Below are 25,202 nucleotides of genomic sequence, written 5' to 3' on the forward strand. Positions count from 1 at the left end.
GGCCCCCGGACTTTTGACGGTCCATTGACCCTGTGCCACCACTGTGATTGCTTTCTTCGCTGCCACCAACCCGTTTCTCCTCATGGGTAATCACGGAGTTCAGACAGTTGTTAACGTTAACAAATAATCAAGTTTATTTATAGGCATGAACAAGCTTATGGTTTCAGTTAATTTTCCTTGGCAGTTTCTTATTCTTAGTTCCTTGACTGTCCTATGTGTTCCTAACAACTTCAAACTGATTATTCCAACTATCTATCTGACTCCACCTACCAATTCCTCTCACTCCCTCACCACACAACTCAACCAACCCACTGACTTATATCCTCCCTCTTCCTTCTTCAACTCCCCACTCTCAACTGACTTTCACACCACTCTACCTCTCACTCTAACTTCTCCCCTCAGTTTCCACTGGCCAATCACATCACACTCATTTTAACCCTTTCCTTATGACCCACCTAGGAGGCAAACGCCACAATAAGATTCAGGACAGGCAAAAGAAAATTATCATACAGCACATGGAAATTTACTCCCACAAGAGCCAGTGATGGATACCAACCTGGAAGGCTTTAAAAGAGGATTAGACAAATTCATGAATTTCAAGGCTACCAGCAGCTGCTAGTGATGATGTCGATGGTCCACCTTGACCAGCGGTTCTCAACCTGTGGGTCCCCAGATGTTGTTGGACTCCAAAACTCCCATCGTCCCTGAGCTCTGGCCTTGCTAGCTAGGGGTGATGGGAGTTGTAGTTCAACAACATCTAGGGACCCACAGGTTGAGAAAGGCTGACCTTGAAAGTCAGAGGTAGCCCGCTTCTGAATGCCAGTTCCTGGAAACTGCAGGAGGAGTATCTAGTTGGCCATTGCATGCCAAGACCCTGTGAACCCACCATTCCCAGGGAGTAAATAACTAGACAAGACAACAGCATATAGTTTTGGGGTAAAATAGGCCACAGCTTGTATTGGTTACAAATCTGAATGGTTTGGCATAGGCTTTGAGGGAAGCCACATTATTCCACTCCAGTCCACCTGCTCAGAATGTAAGGGTAAACCCAACTTGGGGGGGTATGGTCTATATCAAATAGGGGTATCCCCCCGAGGGGTCCCCATTGGATGAGTGCTATGGCCCTAGCCCCCATCCAGGCATCAGACAGAAGTCACTCCTCCTAGATCCCTTTTTATTTTTTTATTTTTATGTATTTTTTTATTAAAGATTTTCTTGTTTTACAGAAGTATATGCAATGTCTCTCGTATTTTTTCCATGAAACATTTTTACAAATCAGTTTCATTTGTTTTTTTTAAGAAATATTTATTAAAGTTTTACAAAAGCATAAATACAAAAGTGAATAAAAAAGAAAATACATGAAAAAAGAAAAAAATACATGAAAAAAGAAAAAAATGGAGATTTAAAAAATACATCATATAAAAGACGAAGAAAGAATAAAAAAGTTAAAAATAAATCCGTTTTTCATAACTTTAAGCTCCTTTGCTTATTTCTTTGACCTCCTCACACCTCCCCTTTTTATATTCCCATTTACATAATCAAATCAGCAAATCCTTACCCTCTTTCATTTGCTTTAACTCTGTATCTTAACATTTGGTAACTCTATATTCATCCAATATCAATTCATTTTTGCATATTCTTGTTGATTTTGTTGCTAATACCACTTATTTTCAATCCAACATCATTTTAACATTCATTAATTTTACAGTGTTTCTGCAGGTTTCATTTGTTGAGACATTAGGGGAAAATAAGGGGTGGAGGGGGGGAAGATGGGTGGGGGTGGGGGTGGGGTCGAGTGGTGATGTTTCTATTTTGCTTAATGTATGTAGGGTTTGGTGTCAGCGTCGCTCGTGCAGGTTCTCTGCTGTTCATTTGTGTTTCTTTGGTGGTGAGAGAGGTTGGAGTTGGCCTGGGGTGTGGTTATTTGTTTGTGATTGGCTGTGGTGATCTTTGTTTTCGTGTGTGAGTGGGGTGGGTGGGTGTTTTGGATCAGGTTAGCCATATTGATTTGCATGCTGTTGGTGGATTCTTGTCATTGTCTTGTGGGCTGTGTATGTGATAAAGGGGAGCCATACTGGGGTGAAAGCGTCTTCTTCTGTTTGTCCCCGTGTCAGTTTCAGTTTATTGGTTAATTTTTCTAGTAGGGCTGTTTCCCATACTATTTGGTACCATTGGTCCATGCTTACTCCTGACAGGTCTCTCCAGTGTCTGTTTATGGTGTTTCTGGCTGCTGAAAGTAGGTGGGCTATGAGTTCTTTGTGGTGTAAAGGGGCATTGTTGTCTTGGAAGATGTTTAGCAGGGCCAATTCTGGGGTGATGTCTAATACTCGCTTAGTTATTTTACATATTTCTCATATGGCTGTTGTCCCTTTAATAGGATACCCTTAACCAAAGAGGGGATGACTGAGGCTACAATCTCCCCTCCAACCAAGACCAAGGCTTATCCAATGCCTAACCACCAATGAATGTCAGCCTTTGGAAACTGCAGGAGGGGCAAGTGCTGTTCAATTCAAAGCCTGCTTGTGGGCTTCCCATGAGCATATGGTTAGCCCCTGTGAACATAGGGTGTTGGGCTAAATATGTCACTGGCCTGGTTTTCAGGCTGTTCTTGCATTCTTAATAAAATATACATATGTGGAAGAATTGTGTGTGCCAGCTAATAGATTAAGTTCACCACAGTCACTGGACCTGACTTGATCTGCCTCTAACAAATACATTTGCCATGTCTACCTTTATTTAATATAAAAAGAATGGTTTGGTTGGCTGTCTTCAATGTTTTATCCTCTAAGATCCTAAATGGCAGATTTCCCTTCAAGCATAGGTGCTGTTCAAGTAACCATACAGAGACAGAGGCACATTCTCATGTGTTCTTTTATGATAGATTTTATCAAGGAGTTAGAGAACTTGTAATTTATCTTCTTATGAGGAGGTTTCCTGGTCAATCCTTAAATTCCTTTTTTCTTGAGGGGGACCAATAAATCTATTAACCAACAGCTGGCAAAATATCTGAATGTTGTCATGTCTCCCTGGTCTGCTACAATTGCTAGCTCCCATTTGTTGGAGTTAATTAATAATTGGTTCTACTGAGGCTGTGATTTTGGTATTTTATATTTTGTTCTTTGTTTATCGGTCAGCCGACCATAATAAACGATTGATTGATAACGGTAAGCTCTCCACAGCCATGAAATGAAACACGTGGTATTGCTATAGCAGAATTTAATGAAATTCTTGGAGGTGTCCTTTAGCTATCATTAAAAAGGGTCTTTTTTTAAAAAAAAAGTATAGAATCCCATATACCCATATAATTAGCTTCAGAGTGGTTTCTGGGTTTTTGAAATCAGCTCCACAGATTACAAGATAATAATACTGAAATTGACAATATGTGTGTTTCAGCACAGCCCACCTGGGCAAAAGGTGAATGGTTTGGCATCTCCCAGAATTCCTAGTGGCCACTACCCTGGTCTGCTGGGGCTTGGAAAAGATGAACCAAGAAATGAAGCAGGCCAGACAATGTATCTCTAGAAAAATCTTGGTCACTCTTCTAACACAGCTTTAGATAGCGTTAGATCTCATCAGAGAGTTTTTGGACTTCTGATACTTTATGTAGGCTTGTTAAGGACTGTACTGTGAAGACTTAAAGGGTCACTGTCCAATTTTGTCTGCACTGACTTCTACACCATGGAAGGAATGGGGATTAGGCCTTGCCCAAGAAAGGTGGGAGGCTAGCCTTCAGGAAACTCTGAGGGTCCACCACCAAGTTGGAGAAGCCTATATCTGCTCAACATCTGTGCTTTTTTCCTCGGGGTAGTCTAAGGGGCTAGATGGGGGGGCATGATAGGTCCCACTTTTTCCTTCCCATAATGCCATTGGGCAATGAGACTTATGGGACAATATGGAAGAAGAGTTATGTTGGTCTTCCCACTAACGCTTGCAGTGCTATTAAAATTAAAAGATTAATCTGTGACTTCTCCTGATGCTGATAATAAGCACCCTCAAAAATATCACAGAGGTTGACTATCCCCCCCCCCAAAAAAATACAAAAATACTTCTATCCTTATCCCTGCCCAACCCCCAAAGTGTTAACTTGTTTGTAATTGGTCCAGAACTATATGGTCTATTTTTTCTGTGACTGCTGAGTAACTTAACTAAGAGTCTTCTTAATAACTACTCATCCATTTAGGTCTGGGAAAGTTCGGCTAAGCAATGGTCCTGCTACTGGCAAGATTTCATGAGGCATAAGTGCTGCAGTTAACATCAGCAGTGCAAATTATTTTGAGATATAAGCTCTAAGCAACACACATTAACTGCCTAATTAGGTGCCCATTATGCCTCATATATTACTCCAACGTGTTCACAACTCTTGTTTTCCTGCGTCGTTGTCCTCAATGGGCCTGACAAATGATGAATGCTTGAATAACAACTTACTGTAATTGCGCACTTGACAATGGTATATGTCAAGCAGCTTGTTTGAGGGATTGTACTGTGTTAGTTGAGTGTCATTAGTGGCTTGTGTATATGTGTGTGTTTATCCCTATGTTAGAATGGCGCCTAACAACAAACATTGCCATGAACACCCACTTCAGATCTTTTATGCCTATTATCTTCATTGACATGGTAAACAGAAGATGCTAGAGAGGTGATTGCTTTCCTCATCAGCAAGTAAGAAAATGGGATTTGGGGGTACTTTAAAACTAGGGGTGCATCCAATAGTATATTTCAAGTCACAGAAGACTCTACAATCCAGCAGAGGCTTCTGTAGACAGAAGGAGGAGGCAGGTGATTATAGCTGATTACCGCTTTCTCCTCTAGCTTCCCGAATCTGCTCCTATCCATGATGGCTATCTTCTGTCTCCATGGTCAGCGGTAAGATGCTCCAGAATACTGTGAACTTCTGGGAATTAAAAGTGGGTTGAGTGCTGTATGCTCAGGTCCTGCTTTCGGGCTTCATGTAGTCATCTGGCTGACAACTGTAAGAACAGGATACTTGACTAGAGGAGAAAGTAGGCTCTTAAGTTATTGTGCTCCATAGAATTGGGGAGATCCATCAGAACAGAAGTGCTGCAGGAGAACTGAGAATACGTCAAAATCACTTTCCTACCCCATACCCTCCAACATTTATCCGATGGAAATAGAGACACCATATTTAATAATAATAACTTGTTGTTGTTTATACCCCATCTATCTGACTAGGTTGCCCCAGTCAATCTAGTCGGCTTTCAACATATATAAAAACTTAATAAGAAATTGCAATTGAGTAGATTGGAAGTCTAACACAAGGCTGGGGTGAGGGATGGTGGTGGGAAAAGGAAGTATCTGTGGGATTGAGTATGGGTATGTATGATTTTTAAGGATTGTATGAAATGTATGTTTGTTAGTATATTTGTAATATGCATGTATTAATGTTGAATTATTTTAATATTAAAAATATATAAAAACTTAATAAAACATTTTTACAGGGCTGGCTTCAGATGTCTTCTAAAAGTTGCTTACCTTCTAGGCTTGGGGGTTGCATACCCTCCAATGAAAATAGGGACGTCCAACCATACCCTCTAACATTTCTCCAATGAAAATAGCCATGTGGGACATTCCAGGATCAAATCAGAAACTGGGATGGCTTCTGTAAATCTGGGGCTCTCCCTGAAAAATAGGGACACCTGGAGGGTCTGCTAGTCCAGCTATTCATGGAAGCCTCTACTGGAACAAAAGTCCTTTCATGAGGGGAATGATACCATTGGATGAAACCCAAGGTGTTCACTCTGGTGTGTGATCCTTTGTTCACTTACATTTTACAGGTCATTTTGACAAGGTTGTCATTCAGTCTATCATCTCTCAGTCTTCTCTGTGGTTCTTTCATCCCTCCCTTCCCCAAAATGGAAGTTCTCTGGGAAGAGTCCACTCTGAGAGTCATAGTTCTGTGAGGGGACCAGTGGTCTTCCAGAAGCTCTCACCACCCTTAACAAACTACAGTTCTCAGGATTTTTGGGGGGGAAGCCATGACTGTTAAAGTGCCACCATAGTGCTTTGACTGTATATTGTAGATGCAGTCCTAATTTGAAAAGGTACACATAAGCAGCAGCTAACCTGCATTGTAGAGAAGTGATAAAATATGAGGTTCAGCTGGAACAGGAGGTACCAAAAGAGTAATTACATCAGTGGTGTCCTGGTTGTGGAGTTTCATCTCTACGGAAGTATGATTTTTTAAAAGATCTTAAGGGGAAGGTGTGGGAATGTTCAGGGATGCAGGAGAAGATATATTGTTTGATTATATCCTTTCCAAGTTGTGTTAACAAGTTCTGCAATTTAGCAGAGTAACATTCCCCTTTTTAAATTTGCACAGCGGATGTGTTTGCTCAGGCTCGCTAAAGCCTCTAAAATAAGTTACCTGGTAATTTCCCCTTTAGTCCCTCATAAAAGAAATAGACATGACAGTCTTCTATAAAAGTATAAAAAGCGTTTACTCACTCACTCATTCTGTTTACAGATGAATCCCAGAAGGCAGACTTAAGTTACAAAAGTAATATACCTGGAATCTATCCCATAAGGAGAGGCCACGCCCACTTCTGGTCACATGTAGAGGAAGTCTGCACCAGCCCAGGGAAAAGAGGAAGTTCCGACTGGCTGGTCCAGACATCCCCTTTTTATGTCCACTCTAGGGATGTTGTACTTGACTGCTCTGTGTTTCACATCCCACAAAAGGGAGTTGTTAAATGTTTTAAATGAGACCTAAACTCAACCTCAAGGCCAAATTTCAACTGCATCTTCAGTTTGTTGTTGACATTACAGGTGCAGAGGTCTCAATCCATATTGGAAATCTACCATTTTGGGAGGAGAAGTTTATTCCTTCTAGCATTGCCCACCGCACAACTGCAGTCTGGACAAAAATCAGCCCCCTGTGGAGCTATTAAGCTTAGGAAAAGTTTTTTCTAGCTCTTGCTCCATGTTTGCAGGGGGGAGGGGAGTCAATTTTGGCTGGGTTGCAGCTGGGGAAAGGAAGGGATAAACCTCCCTGTCCCATATGCTGTAATCCCAAAAAGAGTTGAAAAAGAAGTAAAAAATAAAAGCCAAGTACAGTACAAAGCTGCACACTCTGAATTTAACAAAATATTAGTGTGGCCTTGAGTTATCCATTCTGCCGTCTGAAAGTGGTCTTTGCATGTGTGATGAATTTGAAAGGTGCTCATGTTCTAATGTGTGGGACTGCAGGTGGTATTTTAATTGTGCAATTGTGCTTAATTTTCACAAAATTTTTTGTGTGAATTGCTCTGGATTAGTGGAGGGTGGTATACAATACTATATGATACTATATGATAAAATGCTCCCCAGGCTTGTGTTTCTCAATGGGGCAGATTCATGTCCAAGCATTTTCATTGAACTCCTGATGAATGAATTTCAACTTTATTGAGGTCAAAAGGCTGTTCCAAGATAAAATGCCTACATTATATAGTATTTTACCTCCTACTGTGAAAACACTCCATTCAGCTACATATGCCAGTTTAATAAATGTGAGCAATAAATCCTAGAAAGTATAGAGATCTCTTAAAGCCACAAAGGTGTGGGACAAGTTTAATAATAATAATAATAATAAATAATATAATATCACTAGATGGGAGTAATCCTTAATTAATATGCTGTATTTTTATATATTGTACATCTAAGAACACCAATCCTGGAAATGCAATAATGCATGCACACTAAAATTGCTGAGATCATAACAGATGCAAGGCTTAAGCCATGTTGCTTATTTTAATTTTAATGACTTGATCGTAATTTTAGTTTAAGGGCAACACTTCCTCCCTCCTATCCTCCTTCTCCCAAGTGTCTCAAATAGCCAAGCACAATTTCTGCTGACTAAACACGCAGCAGAGAGGGGTTTTTTAATGAAGAATTACAGTGCAGTAGCATGTTGAGAGAGAACTCATTAAAGCTGGTGTGCAGTCAGTCAGTTTGAAAAGGTGGCAGTATTTGCTCACACAAAATGCTAGCGGTACAAATGAATCTGCAGGAAAGCGAGCAGAAAGGGAACTGTACCAAATGTTTTCCAATTTCAATGATTTGAAGTAAAAAAAAAAACCCAACTGGCTATTTGGAGTTGAAATGCTGCTGCCTCAAAAGCAAAATATAATGTGAATGTGCACCTTTGTTGTTGTTTAGTCATTTAGTCGTGTCCAATTTTTCATGACCCTATGGAGCAGAGCATGCCAGGCGCTCCTGTCTTCACCTTTATGTGCACCTTTAGTCAAGGCTATTCTGCATGATAGTTTTTCCTGATAGTTGCTGCTGTTGCTTTATCCTTCTTGAATTACTCCTATGGGTAGTTGTCCCACCCATCCAGGGACCATGCAGTCAATAGGAAGACTTTGCAGTGTGCACAGCCAATCAGATTTGGCTCCATTGTGATATCAGAAGGTGCATGTGAGCACAACGGAAAGCAGCTCCTTTCTCTCTGATGGATTTCCCCTTAAAATGCCCTTCACCTATATTCATGTATGAAAGAAGAATATGGTTGGTAAAGCCCATGCTTCTCATCTAGCTTGACTTTTACCCCCAGATTCAATATAGGAAGCTGAGCCTGAGATATATTGTGCCATGCCCACCCAAGGTCACGTAAGGAGTCTTTGGTAGGATTTTAACTTGATGAAATTTTGTCTAGGGGATTTCCTGTGTCACAGCCAAGTATCTTAGAAATAATTTCTCAATAGCACTTGCATGTTAAGTATGGTGATTTCTGCTATTATTATTATTATTTATTTTCCTGCCACAAACCAATATGGCTAGCCTTCCAAAAGAAAGTAACATGATGGCAAATGATTATGGGAAAGGGGAACAGAATCCATAGCTGTGGTCATATGGGACGCAGTGGAGCAAGCCTCTACACTAATTTGAGGGACTCTTGAATAAACACATTTAAGAAGCTCCTTGGTCAATATTAATTCCATCATCTGCAGCAATGATTTAGGGGTGGTTATTTTATCAGCAGGGTAACTGCAAAGAACTCTGGCTGAGATTTCATTAGAAATGGCATAGACCAAAATTATGGAAAGAAGGGTTAAAATTTACTGCATGCAATGCCCTAAAAGAAAATGTGATGAAAATTATGTATAGATGGTATATAACACCTGTCAAGTTAGCGAAAATGTATAAAATTAGTAATAAATGTTGGAAATGTAAAGAAAAAGAGGGAACATTTTATCACATGTGGTGGGAATGTAAAAAGGTGAAATGCTTCTGGGAGATGATCTATAATGAGATGAAAAAAATGTTGAAATATACATTCAAAAAGAAACCAGAAGCATTTTTACTGGGCATTGTGGGGAATGATATAAATAGAAAGGAATGTAAGCTCTTCTTATATGGAATAACAGCAGCAAGAATATTACTGGCCCAAAAATGGAAGCAAGAAGAATTACTGACGATTGAAGAATGGAGAATGAAGTTAACGGACTATGCAGAACTAGATAAACTAACAGGAAGGATTTGAAACCGGCGGGACCAGAAATTCATGGAAGACTGGAGTAAATTTACGGACTACTTGAAAAGTATTTGTGAAGATCAGACAACGTTTGTAGGTTTGCAAGAAGTTTTGTGAGGAGTATTATTGGAAGTATTGCAAAAATGGAGAAGGGGAAAGATGATATGTTAAGAGATGTAAAGGCAATATAAAGTTAAGAAATGAATAAGAAGTGGTTAAAACAGTGGATCATCAGAGGTGCTGATGGAAGTCTAAAAAGATTGTATAAGTGATATGTTTTGTGGTACATTTTAATATATATATATATATATATATATATATATATATATATATATATGGCATAGACCAACAACTACAGAAAGGCATAAGCTCAAAAATGCATCAAATGGGCAATGCACAAATACAGCTCATTTGGTTAGGGTGTAGCGATGATGATGCCAAGGTTGCAGGTTCGTTCCCTGCATCTTCCTGAATTGCAGTGGGTTGGACAAGTTGATTCTCAGAGTCCCTTCCAACCTTACAATTCTATGATTCTATAGTTCTAAAAGTTGGCCCACTGAGACAGAAGCTGCATACTTTGTATGTAAATCAAATACTCAAACTCACAGTGTGGATTCCATCCCATTCTTAGAACTTTTTAGTTTCTCCTTTCTTGTATCTATTACTTCTGTAGATAGAGATAGTGCACTCATGGAATGCCTGGAATCCCAAATTTATATTTGTCGGCCCATGAGAATGTGATGTTAACCAAATGAGATGTTGTTTGACTAAGTGCATGTCTGATGCTCTGATGCTGCTAATATATCCATTTCAGATGGCTCTGCTTTTAAACTCTTCATGTTGTTTTCTCTTGATTATACTATGATGACAATCATAGTCAATTTATTCATTGCATTGGTGTGATATACAATGAAAATGCTTTAATTAATGATGCCAGTTATCTTGGGAGCCCCCGTGGAAGCAGCCACTCAAATGTTGAGGTTGCTTCTTACATTCTGTTAAATTTGAAATTTGAAATTCCAGATCTGAGTGGTGAAACTGGAATTCTGTACAATTGAATACAATCCTTTCAGTTGTACATGAAAACTTCTGAGAGGATTAAAAGGCATTTGCACATTAAAAGCAAGCTACTGTTGATGACTCTGTTCTTGAATATTAACCGCATGTGTATGCCACTATGGGATGGAAAGTTGAAAACTAGTTGAATATTTGGGGCGGGTGTTACATTTCCCAGCAGTGAATATCACTTGATATCTATTGCTATTTCATATTGTGGGAGAAAAGAGTCATGAAACTAAGAGAGAAGGAGGAGAGGCCAAGCCCATTGCTTTCTCAAATATTAAAATAATACCAAATATGAATTCACAGTTGCACCAAAAATTCATGGTTGGCAAAACTGGGGAGGCCATTTCAGCCTTCATGGATGACTGAAACTCTCCAGTAGTTTAGAAGAAGCTCAAAAAAGGAAGGGGAAGAAATGGAGGCAGTGAGAGATTTTACTTTGTTGGGCTCCATGATCACTGCAGATGGTGACAGCAGCCATGAAATTAAAAGATGCCTGCTTCTTGGGAGAAAAGCAATGACACACCTAGACAGCATCTTAAAAAGCAGAGACATCACCTTGCCAACAAAAGTCCGTATAGTAAAAGCTATGGTTTTCCCAGTAGTGATGTATGGAAGTGAGAGCTGGACCATAAAGGAGGCTGATCACCAAGAATTGATGCTTTTGAATTATGGTGCTGGAGGAGACTCTTGAGAGTCCCATGGACTGCAAGAAGATCAAACCTATCCATTCTGAAGGAAATCAGCCCTGAGTGCTCACTTGAAGGACAGCTCCAGAAGCTGAGGCTCTAGTACTTTGGAGAAGGGGACGACAGAGGACGAGATGGTTGGACAGTGTTCTCGAAGCTACCAGCATGAGTTTGACTAAACTGCGGGAGGCAGTGGAAGACAGAAGTGCCTGGCATGCTCTGGTCCATGGGGTCACGAAGAGTCGGACACGACTAAATGACTAAACAACAACAACAAAAAAGGAAGGGGAGGGAATGGATCAGCCCTATTGAAAACAAATTTCTTGTGGCAGGATGAAAATCACAGAGCGAGGTGTGGTGTGCTGGCATATCTCCCAGTGCGATTTGAAAAGACAAACAGACTTGGATGAAATAGTTGGGGTGGGGGAATGCATGGTTTCTCCTTTGCTGCAAGTTATGCATTCTGGAAATGCAGGGAGCACAAGGCATTGCAACGGGCACCACGTTAGAGCAGAAGGCAAATACCTGAAGAGAAAAGCACTCTGCCAGGCAGCGGTTTACACTGCTAAGTGCAAATTATCCTTCCACTGTGAGATGCCTCGGGAAGCCGGTGTCAGGCTGCAAAAGTATCAGACTGGAGGTTTCTAAAGCGGTGGCTTCCTTAGCAATGCAAAAGAGCAATCCGGTGTCACCGCTTGGCTCCGTTCAACACTAATATGAGAACACGTGAAAAATGGGTAGGAGAGAGCTCTGCATTTTCCCCACATCCCTTAATATTCAAGCTAAAATAGGTAAGGATGTGTGTGGGGGGGTGTCTTTTGTTTTGTTTGTTTGCGGGCTGTCCCAGTGACTCAAGCACTGTCTTGTTCTTATGGCGAAGGGCAAGTAGATTAATAGACGATCCGTTTTCTCTTAGCATTAGAAAATTAGATCATTTATCAGGATTACTTTTCTTTTCTCGTTGCCTTGCTGGGGTAAGCTGCTTGCACTTTCTCTCTTCCACCCAATGACTCCCCCCTCAAGTGTTTCTGGAACTACTGTATTTTGGAGTCAATCCCGCTAAAATCTATGGGATTTTCACTTCCGAGTCAACATGCGTGCAATGGGGATGCAAGAAATCAAAGGAGAGATGCCCCCTCCCTTCTTCGACATTAGACAGCCAGGCGGGGTTGAGAGAGGGAGACTAGGACCTAGACAAGCGTAGACTCTTCGCTGCGAAAGAGAAAGCGAGCGATCCCTCTGGTCAGTTTCATGCATGTTGCTCAAATTCGCGCGTAGCAAAAATGCACGCGCGCACTCATCCTGGATTTCTGAGCCGAGACATCACGTGCGTGTGGAGAGACTGGCTGGAGGGAGAGAAGCTGATCTCCCCGCCCTCTGGTTTGCAAGATCACCGAGCCAGAGGGAGGCGATACCAGCTTCTCCAGTCCCACAGAGACAAACCCAGGGTCATCCTCTGAACCATCTTCTGGTTCGAGCCTGTGCCATTATAACATCCCCACGGCGAGTCTTGCAAATTGGGTTATACGCGTTGGCTCAGAGAACTACTGCCTCCCTTCCCCAGCCGTCTCTTTAGCATCCCTCCTCCAGCTCCTTGCAAAATTAAAACAAACCCGGAAAGATCGGGCAGCTGGCTGGTTTCCTCAGTGCCTTTCCCGGTTAGTTTCACGGGAGTTTCCCTCCCGGCGTGTTGCGATTGTTAGGGCAAAATTATTGAGAGAAGTAGCCTTGCACGGTTACTATATATAACCGAAGGGAAGGGAAGGGATTTGCACTGAGTCTCTGGAAAGAGTTTCTTTAGCAACCTGGGAAGAAGGTGGCGGGGCTGATGTGCCAAGCCCTTCAAAAGCGAGGGAGAGAGAGAGAGTCTTTTCTTCCTGCCCACCCGATCTCCCCCCCCTCCTCCTCCTCCCGAATCGCATTAGATCCTCCCCTCCAGCTCCCTAAATCAGCTCCGCCGCTATATCTATCAGGATGAGACCAGCCTCCTCCTGTAGTTCTCTCTGCGCCTCGCTTCTTCTCCAGCACCACCTGGCTCACTCGGTCTTGGGTTGCTGTGGTTTTTACGCACAGAGCCAGCCTCTCTTCGTCTCCGTTTCTTTGGATGAATATAATCTCGTCCACCTACTTTTTGCCTTAAAGGATCAGCTTTAAAATCTCCGCTTCTCTGACTCTGAGCGCCTGCCCGCCTGCCTCCCCATAACTCTTCCTTTGCATTCGTCCGGTCTCCCTTTATTTTTTATTTTCATATCCATTCATTGTTTCCTGGGCTGTGTGCACGCACACACGCGTCCGTCCGGCACACCGCTTGCCCGGTGGTTCGTTGTTACTTGGCTCTCCCTCTCTCTCAGCGCCGCTAAGGAAGCTCTGGCGGATGCCACCGTCCCGCTGTGGACACCCCCACGCCACGCCGCCCATCGCTGTCCATCACCGCCGTTCTGAAGCGCATCCAAACCTCTGGATCTACCATGGGATGCGCGCTCGCCTCGTGGAACCGCTTGCTGCCCAGACACCTCGCCTCCTGAAATTCCACCCGGTGAGTGCCTCGCCTTTTACGCACGCCAGATTTAAGGAAGCCTCCATCAATTCCTCCCCACAGTGTTTAGCGATCGCCAGTTTGATGAGCTATTGTCTCTGTGACTTTTTAAATTTATTTTATTATTGGGGGGGGAGAGAGGGGGGGAAGCTTAAACAAATCTGTCGCTCTGCTGCTTTTAACCCCTGTTGATGCTATGGATATTCCGTTCCTCTATTAACCCCTTCCATCACGCAGACACAGCAGAGAGAAAATGACGAGTTAGGGGGTGCACTGTGTGTTGGGGGGTGCATTTCTAGGCAAGGCAAATTGCACCCCACATGTTACATTTCTGAAAGAAAATTATGTTGGGAGGCTGAAACGGATGGGGAGCGGGTGTTCTCTTGGCTTTCTCTGGTGCCGCAGATGACAGGCACACACACCAGATCCTTGCTTGTAAGCTCCGGGTTCTGATCGCGCCTAGACTCGCTCACTTGAAACACATGGGACTCTCACATTTCCCCCAAAGGCACCCCTAGCTCGGTGTGTCATTCGCACTATTGGTTTCGTGGCATGCCAAACACCTGGGTTTCTAGGGGCTAACTTGTCGGGGGCTTGCGGTGGAAGATCCAGAGAGGGGTGGCATCGTTGTCCTTGGTGAGCATCCTATTCGGAGGGTTGATGGGAGAGGAGAAGAAGAAGATCTCACCCATATCTCACAGCTTTCGCGTTGGGGTGTCTCTCTGGCGCCACTTGGTCTTTGTGGGAGACTCTGTCCTCTTCCAGATTTTCTGGGAGGGGTCTTAAAGAAGTATTTGGGGGAGAGGGCTGGGCTCAACCAGTCCCTCAGTCCAAGAAAGGGGGAAGATTCCCCACCGGATTCGACTAGGAGGTGGGCTTCCTTAAGGGACCTTTCAAGGTGGTGCTTTTGGAATTGAGAAATCGTGAGTCGCATTTGGGTTCCGATTCCGCCCCCGCCCGCCCCCCCCCGGCCCCCGTTGCTGCATTTCACCCTGGACATGCAAGGCAGATGCTGTTTCACTAAGCTAAGGCTCCAAAACGCTGAAGAAGTCCGATTGTCTGGTCGGGGATCTCTCTTCCGGAGCTCACATCTTCTTGCAAGTCTCTCTCTCTATCTTGCTTACCTCTTCTGCGTTATTATTTGTGTAGAGTTTATTTGCAAAAAAATAAACTGTGCGAGGAACTGCAGGGGCCGGAGAAGAGAGATGAGCGTAACTTTTCCTGTTGTCTGCCTGTCTGTCTCTCTCTCACACACACTTCATTGCATTAATATGCGCTGGGCTATATACAATATATGCACACCAGTGTCGGGTAGATTTCGGGGCTAGGGCAGCCGACACAGGCCAAGGATGCTTTACACACGTTACCTGGCAGCAGACTTGGGTTTGTCATTTGGGGTCCATCCAGCAGGGAGCAGCTGCAGACAACTCTCACTCCCCGAAAAGCGTGTTTGCCAGACGTCTGTCTGCAAACACGTGTTGGTTGCATTCCCATTTTGAAATTTTTAAAGTGCACATCGTAAGTCCAATCTGCCAGGTGGGCCCTTAGGCAAGCTTTCGGCCCCTCATCTATCTACTGCTGGCCCATCATGCGGGATTCTTGCTGTTGCTGTTTTTGTGAATAATTGTCAGGGGTCCTTTACCTTTACCTTTTCTTTAGTGCTGTATATAAAAAAGCATGAAGACTCTCGAAAGCAGTCTATAAATACATTATCATTCCTGCCAGTTCTGTACTCGCAAGCGACCATTAGGGAGAGCAAAGGGGGCACATGTCCCTCCCAGTGAGTGTGCCCCCCTCCCCGTTCTGCGGCAGGCTGTGCTGGTCGTTAAGATGCACTCTCACGATCACTACAGGTGGACGCGCTTGCTCATTAGTCTAACCCTCAGAACTACTACTTGTCATCCTAACGCTTGGAGTAGCTGATCTCGAGCAGAGACTTGTGTGGAACCATTGGTCCTTCCAGATCGCATCACCTCTGGCCATTAGCCACACTGGCTTGAGGGGTGGGGTGGTTTGGGGAGGTTGAGTTCAATACATCCTCAGGGCCGCAGGTTAGCCTCACCTGTGTCCTGGAATTTAGGAGTTCCTCGTCGGAATTCCAGAACCACCTTTGATGATCAGATCTTTGGGATAAAAGGAAAGCCATTGCCCTCATCATGCCCTCCTTCCTGTCAGTCTCCTACGACACTTCTCTGACCCACGACTGGGGACAGAATATTGGATCAGACAGACCAAAGCTAATCTTCTTTAGGACAGCGATGCGCGTGGATGAATTATTCCACTTTAATCCATCTGTGGAGTGAAGGGACCTAAGGACACTTTAAGAGGGGAGGTTATAAAGCGTGGACGTTCCCCCCCTCTGATCTCGAAGAGAAGATCCGGTTGGCAGGAGTTGCTCCGGTTTAATTAAACCGGAGTAAAGCCCCCCTCCCTTCCGCCCACCCCCTTCCGCGTGTCCTTCCCAGCTGTTCTGCCACCAGCTGGAGCGAGGGAAGACAAGTCACCTTGCTCAGGCGGGCGGTGCGTGGTTTTTGCAGCAGAGTCTTCAGCCTCACCAAGAGAAGAAGATCCCTCTCTCTTTTTTTTCTCTGCCTCCTTGCCAACGCTGGCCTTCCCCTTCCACCCTCTTCCGACAGAACTTGTGCAATTAGCCCGATCCCCAAGCAGAGCTAGTCCATTGCACTTCCGCGGAGCTGCAGCCGAGCTCGCAGCAGCTGCAGCCCAGCTAGCTCAACTCATGGGGATCCGGAAACTTTGAGCATCATCAGATAGATGCGCTTCAGAGGACGCCAGACGCGGGCGAGCCAGCTATAGGTAAGGGATTCCGCGTCGTCTGACTCTCCTAACAGGCTACCCGAAGGTAAACTGTACCACTGGGTTTGGAGTCATCGTGGGGAAGGGGGGGTGCAATTTGGTGCAAGGAGGGTGAAGGAGAGAGAAGGTGGGCGCTGAGGTGCTCCCAGTGTCAGTGAAAAGAACTTGGTGACAGTGACGAGAGATGGCAACAGGGGGTCGAGTTTGGGTGTAAAACGGCGGGGGTGGGCAGCGGAGGCTGCCAGGCTTTGCAGGGGAGGCGAGGCGAGCAAACATCCTTCTGCGCATCGCTTGCAAATAAATCAATGCAATTAATGGTGTCTTAATGGGCATTTGCAGGCAGCGAGCGAGCAAGCGGCATGCTTCACGGGCGAAAATCTCCATCAGCCTTAATGTGTTGTTTCTTGTTCAATACTATTTACCGGGGGTGGGGAGGCACCGCTAGGAATGCCACACCAATCAGGAAAGATGTGGGGAACGGGGGGGAGAGAGAGATAAAATCCTAAAGGCTCATTCAGCAGCCTGTGACATTTTTTGCTTGTGTGATTTGATTTTTAAAGAGGTGGCACAGCTCAATAATAATGTGGGGTTGGAGGAATAATTCTCCCTTAAGGGGCATGATCTCCAGAACGCAAAACGGATATAGTCTCTCTTCTCCCCCCCCCCACCTCTTTTTTTAATGGAGCAAGATTATGATGATCACCTCTGTTCCAGTCCTAGCTTTGATGACTCTTCGGAGCAAGTTTTCAGTATGGGCTCGACAGGGAGACTAGGCAGGGTTGCACAGACCAGTATGCAAAGTACAAGAGGGTGCACGTTTCTTGTGTGGCTTTCCTCCTGCTTGCGCTGCCAGCCTTCATTAAAATGCAGCTCAGAATATGGTGACTTTTCCCTTTCATCGCAAGGTATGGCAGCCGTGGTTCTGTTCATTTCCTAGTTTCGGGGAATTGCAGAGTGCACGAGGAACTGACTACGGCCAAAACGAAAGGCCAGGATGGATTGAGTAGGAATGTGAGAAGATTTGGATGTGGGTGGTTTTGCGCATGGTGTCCCATGCCCACCTACACATACGTGAATCCTGACACCTCTTTAGAACAAAGTGAGATGCATCTATAGCACGTTGTCTATTGTTGGTCCTGTAATGCTTTGCCAGGCATCAAGGACATCTGCACCAAATCATCAGCCATATGGTAGGACACTGGAGGCTGACCACTTCACCATGTGGTTTCATGCACACTGGCATGCAATGAGGACTGTAGCTTAGGGGTAGAACCTCTGCTTTCCATTCAAAAGGTCCCAGGTTCCATCCATATAAGAGCTGGGTAACCCTGAAGTTGTCAGTCAGTGAAGAAAATCCTGAGTTGGGTGGACCAATGGTTTAATTCAGTGAAATGTTGCTTTGGTGGTCCTTTCTCAATTGTCACATACAGCGGGTGGCGCTGTGAGTTAAACCACAGAGCTTGCTGATCAGAAGGTCAGTGGTTCGAACCCCCATGATGGAGTGAGCTCCCGTTGCTCGGTCCCTACTCCTGCCAACCTAGCAGTTCGAAAGCACGTCAAAGTGCAAGTAGATAAATAGGTACCGCTCTGGCGGGAAGGTAAACAGCATTTCCGTGCGCTGCTCTGGTTTGCCAGAAGCGGCTTAGTCATGCTGGCCACATGACCCAGAAGCTGTACGCCAGCTCCCTCGGCCAATAATGCGAGATGAGCGCCGCAACCCCAGAGTCGTCTGTGACTGGACCTAATGGTCAGGAGTCCCTTTACTTTTACCTTATCCTCTGCATTCATGCTGTAAAAGAAGCTACACAGGAAAGGAATACACAGGCAGAGGAACAAGGAGTTCAGTAAATCCTTTCCCTGAAGTTCCAACACCATTAATTTGGTATCCGCCTCACCCAGTTTCCCTTGGGGGCTGCTCACATGGTGCCATCGGCATATGAATGCATGAACTGTAAGCACTGAATCTGAGGTGATATGAAATCTCTTACATGTAATAGCTCTCTGCTGGTCTGTTCATGCCTAGGAAGACCCCAAATTGGAAAATATGTAGAGGTTGAACCATGTCCCCAAAATGCTCCCCTGTTCTACCCCATGAAAGGAGATTCTGACTTAACATCAGGGAAAACTTTTTGACAGTAGGAGCTGTTTGACGGTGGAACGGTCTACCATGGGAGCTTGTGAATTCTCTTTCTTTGGATGGCCATCTGTTATGGATTCTTTAGTTGAGATTCCTGCATTGGAATTATGAGGTGTAAGCATAAACCAAACTTTCCTTCCTTCCTTCCTTCCTTCCTTCCTTCCTTCCTTCCTTCCTTCCTTCCCCAACATCTCAACACAAATTGGAATAATAACACGGGATTGTTGAGAGAGTATAATTGAAAGACCACAGCTTTGAAATGTCAAAGAATAGGGTCAAGAATAGGGAGCACACAGCGTCCCCAAATGTTCTTTAAATAGACACTGCAAGTCTCTCTTTCTGGTAGTGTGTGTGTGTGTGTGTGTGTGTGTGTGAAGTCTGGAGCATTGTTTCTTCCCACCACGACAGGTATTAGGAAATTCTCACTGAGGCGTGTCTCACTTTTGCAGCCAGATGGTAGCAGACTCCAGAAATCTCAGATGGTTTGAGTCCACTGCTGACTCCAGCACTAAGCTTCTGCTCCCATCAGGGGGACACTGAATGGGCTGTGCTGGTGTTTTGTCACTTTTCCTACTTGAGAATCGCACTGCCCAAATCAAGTTTTCTAATTTATGCAGAGAAGCCCAAGGGCTTGCTTATCTTCATATACTTTCCTGCCAAGGTGCTTTCTGTGGCTAGGAGTCCTTTATGCAAGTTTGTTAAAGGAAGAGGTTTCCCGAAGGCTAATTTGGTAGGAGACATTTCTCATCTTGTGTTTGCTTCAAGGGCAAGAGGGATGGGAAACTGGGTGGAATATGGACAAAAAGGAGAAGGTAGAGCAGAAGGTGCACCAGAAGAAGAGACACTGACCATGTTTTTTGTAGGCTTGTTTTGCAACAGTCACAGACCGATGGGCTTTTAAATAGGTTAGATGAGCAGCCTAGGCAATAGCCTTGCTGCCTTTCCTGTGCAAATGCCATTAAGTGTTAAATTGCATCCTTTGGTGAGTGACTCCATCACAGAGCTATCTCAAGACATTTCTTTTTATTTTCAGTTGACTGCACCATAAAATGAAACTCCCTTCATTGGGTGACCATTTTGCAATATAATCAAATGGGCTCTTTCAATTATGAGGCTTAAGCATTAAGCAGAACTTTCTTTCTTTCTTTCTTTCTTTCTTTCTTTCTTTCTTTCTTTCTTTCTTTCTTTCTTTCTTTCTTTCTCTACATATGAGAGACACAAGATGAGCCTTTAGGAAGGTGTGTGTGTGTGTGTGTGTGTGTGTGTGTGTGTGTGTAAAAGCAAAACAAACAAAAAATGAGCTAAAGACCTCAGCAAGTTAACATAGACACTGATACCATTTAGCACAGGGTAGAAACCCAACTGAACCTACTAAGACTTATTTTTGAGTACATATGCATAGGAATGACTTCCAGTCTGGAGAAAGTGATTGTGTTGGATTTCTATAAAATGCCATGCAGCCCAGTTCTGTGTATGTTTACCCAGACAAGAGCTCCACTGGAGGGTGTGTGGGATTTGCTCTGCTGTAGCTAGAATCACAAGCCGAGTCATGCTAGAGTTATGGAAGCAAAACCCATTGTGGCTTATTTGGGGGAGGGAGAGTTAAATATGGGGGACTTCAGAATGTTTAGTTGGCTGTGTAAAGTTCATAAGAGGCAGACTACGGGCGACATAATTTCAGATTTCATTTGGGGCGGGGATTTAAATGAGAGGTGGAGTCAGGAAGGTCCACTGCCTCACTTTTTGATACATTAAATTCTTTCTCAACTAAAACTTGAAGGTCTTCTCATTTTTATTTTCTTTCTGTATGTCATAGTAAGAATTGCAGTATTCTCAGCGCAAAACAGACATCTTAAATTTCTCTTCGCTTCTCTAAAATTATATTTTAGCATGCATACCTAATACCTAGCACCACCTGATTCAGTCACTCGGTAAGTAAAATGATGCTCTCTGAGGATAATCAGATGTGGGCTGAACCCTGCCCTTTGTATATGGTGGGCTTTGCAAACTACACCCCTAAGCATCTTTCAGAGGGTACAGTCCATGACTGACCCTCCCAAGCTTTCTGAGAGCTGAAAGACACAAATTGAGAATTCTCTTCATTATTGATGTGGACACTGTGGTCACTGCTTTGTTCTATGTTTCTGTCTTAGGTTGGCAGGGCTTCAGTTGCACCTCAGCTCAATGTAAGGAGAATTGGGTTTCCTCAAGTAGAATCCCTGTTGGGTTGCCAGCTGTGGGTAGGAAGGGACTTGTTTGTTTTTTAACCTCTCAACCATTGCAGATGTCTTCTATTGTTCCCACCTGCATTCCTGCTTCTTTTCCTACTTGGTGTGTGTATGGAAGTGTGTGGGTGCAGAATGTTCCTTGGTTGTGTAGCATTTCACATGATGCTTCCAGTTGAGGCTTTAGGGCTAGCAAGGTTTTTTCCTCCATCACTGACATTATTGCCTTCAAACAGCAGCACATCAAGAAAAATTGTCTTCAACTCTCAGGGCCCCAATGGGACATGATTTGGGTGAGGCAGGCTGGTATTTATTATCTCTTTGTTGCAGCTGGAGGGGTGAGGGCAGGGCCGGATTTAGGTTTGATGAAGCCCTAAGCTACTGAAGGTAATGGGGCCCTTTATATGTCCAGCTGTCCTTTGTCAACATCAAATTGTTGCTGTTTTTTGTGTTGAATATATGCTATACAGTGGTACCTCGGGTTAAGTACCGGTACTTAATTCGTTCTGGAGGTCCGTTCTTAACCTGAAACTGTTCTTAACCTGAAGCACCACTTTAGCTAATGGGGCCTCCCGCTGCTGCGCAATTTCTGTTCTCATCCTGAGGTAAAGTTCTTAAGCTGAGATACTACTTCCGGGTTAGCGGAGTCTGTAACCTGAAGCTTATGTAACCTGAAGCATATATAACCCGAGGCACCACTGTATGGTAATTTATGGACCTATTAGGTATCTAAAGCCATTTGCACATGCAGAATGTAGGCACCCTATATATAGAGATGAGCAAACCAGTGATATTTTAGGGTGCAAGCTAGCGGGGGGGGGGCATTACTTACATCATAGGAGCCTATGATGTAAGTAACATAAAACTCAGTAGCTCAGTAACATAAAACTCAGTAGGTTTTATTTTATTTATTTTTATCTTATATTTTGGAAATGTGCATCCAGTCTTTTTTCCCTTTAAATTTTTTTGGGGCCACCAAGAGAGTGGGGCCCTAAGCTATAGCTTGTTTAGATTATACATAAATCCGGCACTGGGTGGGGGATGGGGAGAAAGGCAAGCCTATTGTTCTCTCAGTCTATTGTTCTCTTGGACTTAGAATGGGATTCTTTCCAGGTGATAGCTTCCTCTCTTAGTCAGCATGTTTTCCTTGCATCCCAGTAACTTCCTTTTTAGTAAACCCAAAAGGAAAGTGAAGGACCATTGCTTAGAGGTGGAGCAAATGCTTTCTGCATGCAAAAGGTCCTTGGTTCAATCTGGGAGAGACCTCTGGAAAGTAGCTGCTGGTGAGTTTCGACAATACTGACTTGGTAAAATGCTGTGTCCTATGTTCTGCTTTATTCTATGCACCAAAGGCCTATTATGCTCTTTGAGTATTAAGGGCACTCATTTGCAAAAGATATCCCCCCCCCCACTTATATTTGCAAGCAACCCAGATAGCTTGGTTGTTGATTTTTGTGGCTTGGTTTATGATGCACACCTAGTAAAGGTAAAGGGACCCCTGACCATTAGGTCCAGTCGTGGCCAACTCTGGGGTTGCGGTGCTCATCTCGCTTTACTGGCCAAGGGAGCCGGCATAGTTTCTGGGTCATGTGGCCAGTATGACTAAGCCGCTTCTGGTGAACCAGAGCAGCACAAGGAAACACCGTTTACCTTCCCGCCAGAGTGGTACCTATTTATCTACTTGAACTTTGATGTGCTTTTGAACTGCTAGGTTGGCAGGAGCAGGGACTGAGCAACGGGAGCTCAACCCGTTGAACCGCCAACCTTCTAATCGGCAAGCCCCAGGCTCTGTGGTTTAACCCACAGCACCACCCGTGTCCCTATGATGCACACCTAGTTTGGAATAATTCCCACTGAGCTCATTGAGACTTTCTTCTGAGTAAACATGAATGGGATATGGCTGTATATCACATGCGATGATCTGCTGTGTATACAAGATTCTCAGCTGCTCACTGCTTGGGGTGCATTGCACTCTAGATTATGTGGACGGATTTATGGCAAGTGTATTTGAGGAAGTCTGTTGAGACCTGATGTAGGCTAGTAATGACTTCTAGTAAGCCCCACCCCACCCCCCAGCCATTTAGTTCTGTAGTCCCTCTGCAATAAGTGAGCCTTTGGAGATCCAGAGATAGCAAAGCAGTTCACAAGTTTTGAGAGGAGATGTCCTGATATATTGTTTGGAAGACTCTCCTGTGATTTAATAGAATTTCTTGCACCCATTCTTCACAATGTGACAAATGGGTGCTCTTCTAAAATAAGCCATAATGGACTGAACAATAAAACTGAAATAGGAATCTTGTTGGCAGAGTACACTCTGGTATGATTTCCAGAGAATAATCTGAGTTCAGGAAAGGTATCAGATGCACCACGTCCAGCACATTCTTAATATGGGAGAAAAATGGTCCCTGGAGCATAATATGCTAGGAAAATGCCTTGCCTTGAGAATACAATATGTGTAAATTGCACCAATATACATTTAGTGAAGGGACAGTCATCTTATGCTTAGTTGCTAGCTGAGTTGCGTAGCTATTATAATTTCATAGACCAAGTAGGAAACCTGAACAATTTTATCTGAGAATCTTAATGTAGCTTGGGGAAAAAAGAGATTCTAATTTCCTGTAGTCTTTTATTACCACTCCAGCATATGCTTAGTAAAACAGTGTTTCGTGCTCCGGGTGTTCACTGATGAAATGCCAGAGCTCCAAGTAAAGAAATCTAAAATTGGAGGCGCACAAACAAGCATATGAGGACAGTGAAGCTCTCTCGCTGCAGAAGGCAGAGTTGGTTCAACAAAAAAGCAAACCTAGGCACATGTGAGTCGAAAAGCCGCCAGTTTCTGCCCTGCTCTCCATTGAGCCCTGATGTGAACAAGCATCCCTTCAAGTTAATTTTCATTAGACTGACTTTTCCCACCACTGAATTCAGGGTAGACTTAATTATTTAGGAAGCTGTTTCCATTTGGATCAGTCTTCAATCAGATGATTATATTCAGTTGATTCGACTAGTCACTAGAAGCATCCAGTAACATCTTTTTGAAGGAAGTGTTTGTGTGTGTGTAAATGAAGCATTAGTTTTGTCAGCTATAGATGGAAAATTAGGGTGGGGGGCGACTAAGAATCCCTCTATTTTGTCTGTTCTGCATTTGTCTACCTCTTATTATTTCTCATACCACCCTTTACCACAATAGCCAAATAACAGTGGTTTACAGCAAAATAAAATACAACAAAATATTATAACGCAATCAGTTAAATCCATTTCACATAAAATACCTACGTAACTAATATAAATGGGGAATCGTACTTAAAACTGACTTCACCAATTATTTCTGCCACCTCAAAATTCTTTATCTTTTTTCCTTTCCTCTTTTTGAAGTAGGGTAATGAAACCTCTGGGAAACTGGGGAAATTTTTTGTGGCATGCAAAATTACAGCAGTTGCAGGTTTCTAGTCTATCTGCTGGAGGAGCACATTATAGTTTATCTAGCTATATCAGTTCTGAGCAATGTCAAGCTTTAGTATGACTAAGGAACAGAACCATGGATGCAGCTAGGGGCAGGAATGATTCTCAATCTCTGGTGCTAATAGCAGTACGGAAAAGGTTTAGCTCTACCCAGTTGTGCCCCTGGTTAACCCCTTGCCTTCACTTCAGTAAAGCAGTTGGCATTCATTCCTGTAGATAAACACCCATCACTGCACTTGGGGAAACAGTAGCAATGAGTCGCTGCTCTGTATTTGGCTCTTTTCAATTGTCCAATATCAAAGACTCATGCAGAAACATAGGGGGAAGCAGCTCTTGGCAGGAAAAGGAGAAAGAGGTTGTCTCCCGCTTAGACTACTGCAATGTGTTCTACGTGGAGCTACCTTTGAAGGTGACTCAGAAACTGCAATTAATCCAGAATGCGGCAGCTAGACTGATGACTGGGAGTGGCCGCTGGGACCACATAACACTGGTCCTGAAAGATCTTCATTGGCTCCCAGTACATTTCCGACCACAATTCAAAGTGTTGGTGCTGACCTTTAAAGCCCTAAACGGCCTTGGCCCTGTATACCTGAAGGAGCATCTCCACCCCCATCATCCAGCCTGGACACTGGGGTCCAGCGCCAAGGGCCTTTTGGCGGTTCCCTCACTGTGAGAAGTGAGGTTACAGGGAACCAGGCAGAGGGCCTTCTCAGTAGTGGCGCCTGCCCTGTGGAATGTCCTCCCAGCAGATGTCAAGGCAATAAACAACTTTTTTACTTTTAAAAGACAACTGAAGGCGGCCCTGTTTAGG

The 25,202-nt window shown here is 44.0% G+C and overlaps 1 protein-coding gene and 1 long non-coding RNA gene across 3 annotated transcripts in view; one reads left to right on the forward strand and one right to left on the reverse strand.

Moving 5' to 3' along the window:
• The window catches only part of LOC309371915, a 399,586-nt gene that overhangs the window by 62,390 nt on the left and 311,994 nt on the right, over window positions 1-25,202 (reverse strand). The gene's annotated exons all lie outside the window — the stretch shown is intronic.
• BRINP3 (BMP/retinoic acid inducible neural specific 3) overlaps window positions 12,624-25,202 on the forward strand; it is a 264,203-nt gene continuing 251,624 nt past the window's right edge. Inside the window, exon 1 of one of the 2 annotated variants that reach the window (XM_081914847.1) lies at window positions 12,624-13,756. The gene's annotated coding sequence lies outside the window, so the exon portion shown is untranslated. Of the gene's footprint in view, window positions 13,757-15,849; window positions 16,571-25,202 lie in introns of those variants that run through there. The other variant, XM_081914848.1, reaches the window with a different exon arrangement.

Source organism: Podarcis melisellensis (assembly GCF_964234715.1).
Source record: "Podarcis melisellensis genome assembly, chromosome: 6".
NCBI lineage: Eukaryota > Metazoa > Chordata > Lepidosauria > Squamata > Lacertidae > Podarcis > Podarcis melisellensis.